A 9522-nucleotide genomic window follows, 5' to 3' on the forward strand; every position below is an offset into this window, starting at 1 on the left:
ATATATAGTCATAAGTGGAATTATTATAAATGTTTTTTTATATTTTATGTGAGTGAAATATTAACTTTAAGTACACTGTTATAAGGATACATAATGAGTTATGTACTAAAAACATAGTATAAAGCGGTATGGATAAAAACTATTAGAAGAACTGAAATGGTATGTTAGAAAAATACAATTAACCAAAATAAGGCAGGAAAAGAAGATAAAAAACACACACTATAAAACAGATAGAGCAAATAGAAAACAAATTACAAATGATAGGCCTAAACATAAACATTTCAGTAATTTTATTAACTATAAATGGACAAAATATTTCAACTAAAGGGCAGATGTCAGATTTCATTTTTTTAAAAAGCAAGAAATAAGTAAAAAGCTACCAATACAAAGATACAGTTTTTAAGTAAAAATACAAAAAACATGTACATGTAAACACTAAGCAAAACAAATCTTGGGTACTCAAATTCCTGACTTAGGTTCTGCTTCTTAGGCAACCTGATCTAAGATAAGCCCCAAATTTTGATATAGCATCGATTAAGCATTCAAAATGGTCTAATCCAATAATTGTACCTAAAGTTCATTTGATCATAGGCAACTTACTACAGTCATTCCAAGACTACACAGGTAGGATCTCTTAATACTAAAATGGTTCCTGTAAGCTTGAGGCACTTTCCAAAATCATGAGCATCCTTAAACTGGCCCTTAACATAATGATATAATCAAGTATGTTTATTAAATTGCACACCATGTCTCAGCACATCTGTGTGGTTAGCTAGAATTTACACAGGCCCTGAGCCTTCTTCCAACTGTAATGAATTCCCAGGCTGCATTCTAATCCTTTCACCACTCGATTTTGCTTTCTAACAAGGAACTTTTGAGCAGGTGAGACTGGCACATTGCCCATTTAGACTTTCTAGTCATAAGCGAACTGAGGCTCTGGAATGCTATCAAAGAAAATCCTCAAGTATCTCTGCAGACTTAACTGTATCAAATCTTTCTCAGTTTCTCACAGGGAAGATCTCCACTGGCAAACTGTATATGAAACATAGACACATGACATATGCATGTTGTCTTTCCCTAGAGAAGTCTGGATTTATGACACACTGTTTCTTTTTCCCATTTAGGAATATCACAGAGCCATACAATCAAGGCATCCAGAAGGGGGGGAAGATAATCCTTTATATCTGCCCACAAATTCAGCATTTCTGATGTTCACTCCTTCCTGTAGATCCCAGTTTTCACCTGTTGTCATTTATCTTCAGTCTGAAGAATTTCTGTTAGCATTTCTTATTGAACAACCCCATAGGCAACAAATCCTCTCAGCTTTTGTTTATCTGAAAATGCAATTATTTCACTTTCACTTTGGGAGGGGCTGGTTCATTTTTAATCAACTTTATTGAGCTATAATTGAATTTATGTGTTAGTCTCCTGAATTGATACTCTGTGAAGGCAGGACTCATGACTTCTTCTGAAAGGACAACATATCAAAGTGGTAGAGCCCAAACTCTAAAGCCAAATGCCTGAATCTGAATCTCAGTTTCATGATAAACTACTTGGGTAGGTGCTCAACTCCTCAGTGCCTAAGTTTCCTTATATAACAAATGAGCAAAATAAAAACAATATCCACATCAAAGAATTATTGCAGAGACTATGTGAACTACCATCTGGACTCCTGTCCCAATCCCATTTCAGGCTTTGGCTTCACTGTTCTTCCCCCTCCTTCATTAACCTTTCAAATCCAGATAAAGAGTCAGATGCCATATTCTCTAAGAATCTTTCCCAAATCCCTAAGCAAGATGTGCTTTCCCCTCCATAGCTCTTGGAGTTTTTGTTTAACCCTCTTTTTAGGCACTTGCCATACTTTATGACAGACTGTAGCTTTTCAGATCTGGGTCATCCACTCATAAATTTCCCCATAGTCATGAAGAATACAAAGAGCCCATGACCAACCACCATTGGGCTGGAGACACAGACACCTGTCTGCTAACTTGCCCTTGTCTCATCTCTGAGGGCAGATACTTGGGTTTCTGCTTTGGACCCTGTATTTCAGCCCCTGAGTGAGTAATCAGCCTACTACTCCAGTCCTCTGTCTACAACACCAAACTTGACATGGCTCTGGTCCCCAGTCTGGATTGTAATATTGGCAACCTGACTGTCTGACCCACCACTAGGCACTTCCCACTGGCCAAAACTCTGTGACCAGACTTTATTCCTCGAAATAGACCTCTAATATTGAAAGTCACCTGTCCAAAAAGCTTCCATGTTTCCTCTCTGAAAGAGTAGTGCATCTGTAACTTAATACCAAAGCCTTTTTTGCCTTTCCTACTATATCTCCTACCAATCCCTTTCCATATATCTTAAATTCCAGCCACTCTGAACCCCTTAGAGTTACCTCTACAGTTTTTTGGAGAGACGAGGGGTAGAGAGACTGTAGGATAGCCTATACCTTTGCGCATGCAGAATCATCTACCTATAATACCTTCATCCCCATAACTCAACCACTTCCTATTTATTCTTTAAAACTCTCACCAGTCATCACGCTTACATCATCAAGAACATGTCCAAAAATTCAGCTAGCGTCTATGCTTCTATTGCAAATGCTCATTAGCTAGCAATTTTGCAAGAAAAAACCCTGTGCAAATGGGGAGATTTAGCAATGCAGGATGCAGCAAAGCAGGTGTACTCAGACATGCCCCAAACAGCTAAGCGTGGATCAGCTTTTCACCCCCAGTTCTTGAGGGCTGCCATTTCTTCTTGTAGATCGAAGGGCTTTCTATGGCTATTGACCTTCTCAGTGTTCTAGAACTGCAAGCCCACGACGGTTGGTCAGAATGTACACATATGCTACCATGTCCAGAGCCCAAACAAGTGGTAGTAGCTGAGAATGTGAAAAGCTATTGCCCCAAACGTGAAAAAGAACCGGGAGAAAGTGATTGCCCACAAGTCATCACATACCCAGTCCTGAGTAATACTTTTCGCTACTAAGGGAAGCTTCAAGTTGCTACAATTCATCATAAACCTTTATGAAATCTCTTTCCTTCAAATGAGCTCTGTTGCCAGACACCAAGTCTGACAGTTCCTCACTTTTTCAAGTCAGGGGCTCGATAATTTTTCCATTCCTGGCCTCAGCTTCGGTTAGTATAAATGAGGCAAGTCTTTAAAAAGGCATCACGGAATGATGGCTGTCTTCTCCTCCCTAACTGCATCCCCATATCCAGCTCTCATCATGACAATAAATAAGGCTTGTGGTGGCTGAGCACACCTGGTGCGAGATCAGTTAAAATAAAATCCCATGTTTCTATGGTGCCTGACACTTCAAAGTTGAGGGTGGTTATCAATCGGTTAATACAGTCATTGCTGGCTTGGGTTTGAGTCTTCTTCAAGTACAGTTGAAGGAGAAATGACATTGACAGCCATCAAAAGGATGGCTGGGTCTTAGTGTGATAAGATGCAGTTGCTGAGCACTGGCAAAGGAAATGTCTGCTTTATCTATGGTTGGGCTGACCTATTTACCTTATTCAGCTGGTTAAGTTCCATGTCTTGCCCTTGGCCACTGTCATCAGCCAGGTGTGACAGCACTTTTGAGCCACAGCTGTCCCTGCTCTCTCAGGTGTTGCCTTTGATCCATCAGACAGTGCCTTAGAGGCTGGAGGTTGGAGTTACTGCACGGAATCAATGCCACCCAGGAATGTAGACGACTCTGAGACACAGTTTCACTCTATTGTCAGGTCTGAGCAGCTGTTCCATCAGTGGTAACACTTCCTTATTTGTGGGAAAAAGCTCAAAGAAGAAACCTCTTCTGAGCACTTATTATAGGCTACTCAGGTGGACACTTATATATATATATATATAATTTTCTTTGACCCTCACAACAACCCTGCGAGGTCAATGGTATATGCTCCCTTTTAGAAAAGGCATATCTGAGATGCAGAAATGGTAAGTAACTTGCCCAGAGTCACAGAGCTACTATGTGAAGACTTTGGCTTGAAACTGGTGCCAAACCTGTGTTCTTTGTCATGTGTTTTCTTATAACTTCTCATAATTTAATTCATGGATGGTTAATATATTTTGATCTTGGAAACTTGGGTAAATCCTTTTATTTGGATCTTTTGAGTATGGAGGACTCAGGGCTTCCAGTTGTTGAAATCTGGTTGGTGGGACAATTTATGAGATTGTAAATGCAGGAGGAGCCACAGTTTGGGAACACATTTGAATGCCTCAATTATTACAGGCCTTCACCCAGACCACTTCAACAAATCCGATATATATACAAAAAGGCACATGAGTGATTAAACCAAAACAGATTTGACTGCCCAAGAAATAACTATAGAAGAGACACAGTGTAGCCTCAAGATTTAGCTCTCTCCTTTTCCTGTCTGTACAGAAAGTGTATTATCTATAAAAATTCTCCTTTCCTCTCTCTCTCTCTTTTCTCATTTCTTTTATCTTTCTTGAAATTTTCTGTTCTTTTTTTTCTTTTCTTATTTACTTTTCCTCTAATTCATTCTCCAGCAACAGATTCTTATTAAACATGACATACACATAGAAGCCTCCTGTTTACAGAGATGAATTATGCCCAGCTACTGCCATCCAGGCACTAACGCTCTTATTTGAGCAATAAGACATGTACATAAAAATATATAATGCAAGATGAAAATTATTACTTGCCTTAAGAGAAGTGTGTGTGGGGGGGAGTGTTGCGGGGGTTAAAATGAAGGGTCAGGTTACTTTTATCTAGAGGATGAACCTTAAAGGATAGACACAATGAACGGATAGGATATAGACACATTAACATAAAGGAAAAAGCAATCTGGCAAAGGTTCCCCCAAAGGTGTCCATGTCCTGTTAATTTCCCAGAACCTGTGAATACGTTTGGTTACATGGCAAAGAGGAATTAAGGTTGATGATGGAATCAAGGTTTGTTAATCAAGTGACTTTAAAACAGGGAGATGATGCTGGGTTACCTGGGAGGGCCCAATAAGGGTCCTTAAAGGTGTCGAAGGAAGGCAGAAGGAGAGAGAGAAGACACAGCAAGGTCAGAGAGATGCCACATTTCTGGCTTTTAAGATGCAGGGAGGTGGCCATAAGTCAAGGAATGAAGGTAGCCTCTAGGAACTATAAAAGGCAAGGGAACAGAGTCTCTCCTAGAGTTTCCAGCCCTGCCAACACCTTGATCTTACCCCAGGGAGACCTGGGTCAGACTTCTGACCTTGGGAGCCGAAGAAAAATTAATGTGTTGCTTTCAGATACTAAGATAGTAGTGATTTGTCATAGCAGCGAGTGGAAAACTAATAATATAGGAGGAATCACACTACGGAAGGGTAGAAGTTTAATCTTATTTTTTTAAGTCCACAAAAGAAAAACCAAGAGATGAAGCTAGGGAGCCAGGCCATGCAGGGCAATAGGGAGCCACTGATATTTTTAAAGAAACTGACATGATCAGATTTGCATTTAAGAATGATCATTGTGCCCGGCCAGTGTGGCTCAGTGGTTAAGCATCAACCTATGATCCAGGAGATGGCGGTTCGATTCCCAGACAGGAGTCAGGGCACAAGCCCAAGTTGCGGGCTCGATCTCCAGTAGGGGGTGTGTAGGAGGCTGCCAATCAGTGACTCTCTCACCAATGATGTTTCTATCTCTCTCTCTTCCTCTCCCTTCCTCTCTCTGAAATCAATAAAGATATATTTTTTAAAAAAGAAAGAAAAGAAAGAATGATCATGTGGCAGTTGTATAAAGGAAAACCTAGAGTGAGCAAGTAAAGGAAATCAGTTAGGAAGCCCTTAGAACAGTTTAGGCAAGAAGTGATGAGGCCTCAAGAGAGAAGAAGAGTCATTCATTCATTCAGTCATTCATTTATTTAACAAGTTATTTTTGAGTGTCTTCTGTGTGCCAGGTACCATTGTAGGCATTCAGGATATGGCTGATACCTAACCTTCCCTTCAGGATCTACAGTCTAATGGAAATAGACAGGCATTAAGAAAATAAGTATATAACGTGCTAGAGGTTGACTGGGTCTCTGAAGAGGCCTAGAGTGAGGAAAGAAGCCTAAAGAGTGACAGGTGTGGATGACAGGGCTATTTCAGTGGGACTTCAGGGAAGGCCTCTCTAAGAAGGTGATATTTGAGTACAGACCTGAAAGAAGCAAAGAAGAGAACCAAGTAGAAATCTTGGGGCAGAACCTTCTAGCAAAGAACAAAAATAGAAGTGTATTCACAGTAAAGTGAGGAGGCTGGTGTGGCTGGAAGGAAATGGACAAAGGTGGGAGTGGAGGTCAGGTACACGGAGCAGGGGCATCTCTTGGATAGCCTCCGAGATCATTGTGAGAACTCGGGCTTTCACTCTGCTTTTAGAATTGACAGGAGTTGGAAGCTGTTTAAATGGAGAGCCAAGAGTCTGAGAATAATGGACAGTCTTCGAACATGGGTTCAGCTGTTGACTTCATCCTGAGCAAATCAGATGTTCCCTTCACACCCACCTGAAGGAAGGACATCCTGCAGACACAGGAAATGTGAGCTGGGATATGTGCCACTGCAGGATCAACCAAACCCAGCTCCAGGACAATGGGGGTGCTTTGCATGAAAAATTTCCATCCTGCTTTCCATGCTTTCTTCATGGGTCAACACCAGATTGGCCAGCACACCAGGGAAAAATTTGGGTCCCAAAACAGTGTACATTTGCCTGGATAGAGACAAACCAAGAATTCTGTGCAACTTGTGACTAGGAAATATCCCACACTCGTGATGGCACCACATGTTATCTTGGATGTGCCCTTTAACCTTTGTAGGTCTCAGTTTCCCAAATGAAGGTAGGAGAATTATTTAGTTTCCAAGAGATAAGCTGATCTCTTTGAAGCCTCTGGCTGTAGGACCTATGGTTCTACCCCTGAAATGAAGGCCTCAGATTTATTCAATAAACAGCCAGGCATGCAAACAAAGAAAGAGAAAGCAGGAGTCTTCACTCTTTGGAATTTATGTGGCCTGGTATTCTGATATTATAGGACAGGAAAAGCATCTCGTTGTTGTGACAAGAGCACAGACCTGTGTTTTAATTTCAATTCCACCTCTTACTGGTCACGTGAACCCCTTTAAATCCTTTTGTGGAATAACACAGAATACAAATACACAAACACAAAATAATAACCATGTGACTTTGAACCCATGATTCTACCTGCATCTCAGATCACCATCTATAAATAGGGGACATTAGCACCTACTCCACAGCATTTTTGGGAGGGTTAGAGAAGCTGCATGGAGTAAATGCTAACTAGGTCCTTTACCATTTAAGTGTGTTAAAATGAAAGAACATGCTATTACTGGTACTTTAAAAAGAAAGTTAAAAGTAAGAATTCCATTAGAAGTTGAAAACTGCAATAATCCTGCTGAGGAGCCGCATATTAAAGACACTAGCTCAGAGGGAAGGCGTTGGGGGTAAGATTATCCAGGTTCTCCAAGTTGCTCCTAAAAAGCCAAAAGGTCTCAGATGCAAAATCTCCCAGCCGTTGACCTAAGAATCGAGGGAGTGCTTTCTTGTTCTGTAATCCTGGGCTCCTGCCCAGCCTTCTTATTATCTCACCAGGAGGTCCCTTAATCTTTCAAGGATTGTTCACAGTAACACTGATTTAATCTAGAATATACACATCCCCCAGCAATCTCTGGTGAGAGAGAGGCAAAGTGGGCCAGCAGGATCTGACCCCTGGCCTTTACCTGCTCTGATCCCTATAATAGGGCTGTATTAGCGGCCGACCCCAGAGCTGCATTTCCCCGGCACCTGCATTAGCACCTCCAGCTGCACTTGGCCGATGGGAGGCATTGTTGGGAAATAAAACAGCATAAAAATTGAACAATGCCAGGGTATTTCTTTCTGTGTATAGGGAAACATCTCTGGAGTCAGGGATGTCCCTTCTATAGCTCCAGTTCCTACCTGGTGTCCCTCTGTCACTCCAGCCTACAGATAGATGAAACTTCCTTTGTTGGAAGGTGGGTTGCTTTGTGATCTCCAGTTTGGCTTTGCGGTCTCCAGTTTGGCTTTGCAGCTTTTCTTTTACCTATGTAAGCAGTTCTCTGCATTAATTTCCCTCTGTTTTAATGCAGAGAGTGATTTCCTTCCTGGTTGAACCCTACCTGATGTAGCCATATTGACACTGGACTGTAACCAGGACAGGGTTGAAAGAACTCAGAGTGGTCTCACAGAGCAGCAGCATCTTGGAGGCTGAACCACACTCCAGGGTCTGTCTGTGATTAGGTTGGTCCAAAACCTCACTTTTGTCAGGGGCCCTGAGCTGATTAAACTCTAGAAAGTAGATTCACAACTTTTTAACTAGCTAGATTTTGAAGGATAAATCATAACGTCCATTTTTAAATTCTGATGAGAAATGGAACCGTCACATGGACAAGAACAATCTGGTCAGCAGGACCCGCACAGTCTCCTGAAGAAGACTACACAGGAGCCTAGTCACAATCAGAGGGCAATCTGCAAAGACCAGAATCAGAGGAGCTTTTGTGTTAAATGTTGATTGACTAGCATCCACGACCTCATTAGAGATGGCCTCGACACCCTGCCAATGATCCTTTATTGGGAAATTCTTATCAACAGGATAGGCAGCTCCTGCCCTTGTGACATGTACAATAAGCCTCCAAGTCCAGGGGCCACTCCCGGGGGAATACTCTGCAGGCACTGAAGGTGTAGCTCCTTCACCTCCCCTCCATAGCTGACCATCCCCTGCTCCAACAAACACATTGTTGCTTTGAAAAAAGTGTCATTGATTCTTCAATAGGAAATGGGCATGGTCTTAAGTGAAGCAGGTCCCACAACTGGTCCTGCCCAGACCTCCTTGGGGAGACAGGGACCCTGGAGAAGTTGTCATACAAGTGAATCTAAAAAGCTGCCTGTTGAAAAGTCAGACCACACACAGCATGAAGCTCCCTTGTCCAAGTTTAATACCAAGGAAATGAAATAATATCCCCTCCAGGAACCTAAAGGAACCATCAGGAGCTCAGGGGTCATGTGGTACATGGTGACCACAGGTCAGGGAAACATTGCAGAGAGCCTTCTGCGTGCACACATACACACATGCACAATCACACACATACACACCCTGGAGTAACAGCAGGGTCATTTCAACAGTAGATAAACCACCCAGTCGGGTCTGTTGAGCAGCATCATACATGACATTCACTGAAGCTACCATCAGATGTCTGGGTCTGATAGAGAAATGGTTATATTCCCCACATCTCCCTCCATGAGGCCCTTGGAAGCAACACCGCCCTTTTTGGACTGAGTAAGCTCAGGGCCTCTTGGAAAACCCAGAGAGAAGAAGAGGCAACACCCACCCACCCCATCCCAGAAAGATAGTAGATAACTTGATCATGTGGATGCTTCACCTGGTTCTAATCTGAGGAATAAACAAGATAAGACCAGGTCTGTGCACAAGCTAATTAAGCAGGTCACTAGCACTTCCTGCTCTAACCTTCTTAAGTCCCACTGGCCAGCATTTTACCACCCTCTATTCTGATCTATAAAATT

Source organism: Miniopterus schreibersii (genome assembly GCF_964146895.1).
Source record: "Miniopterus schreibersii genome assembly, chromosome: 11".
NCBI classification, from domain to species: Eukaryota; Metazoa; Chordata; class Mammalia; order Chiroptera; family Miniopteridae; genus Miniopterus; species Miniopterus schreibersii.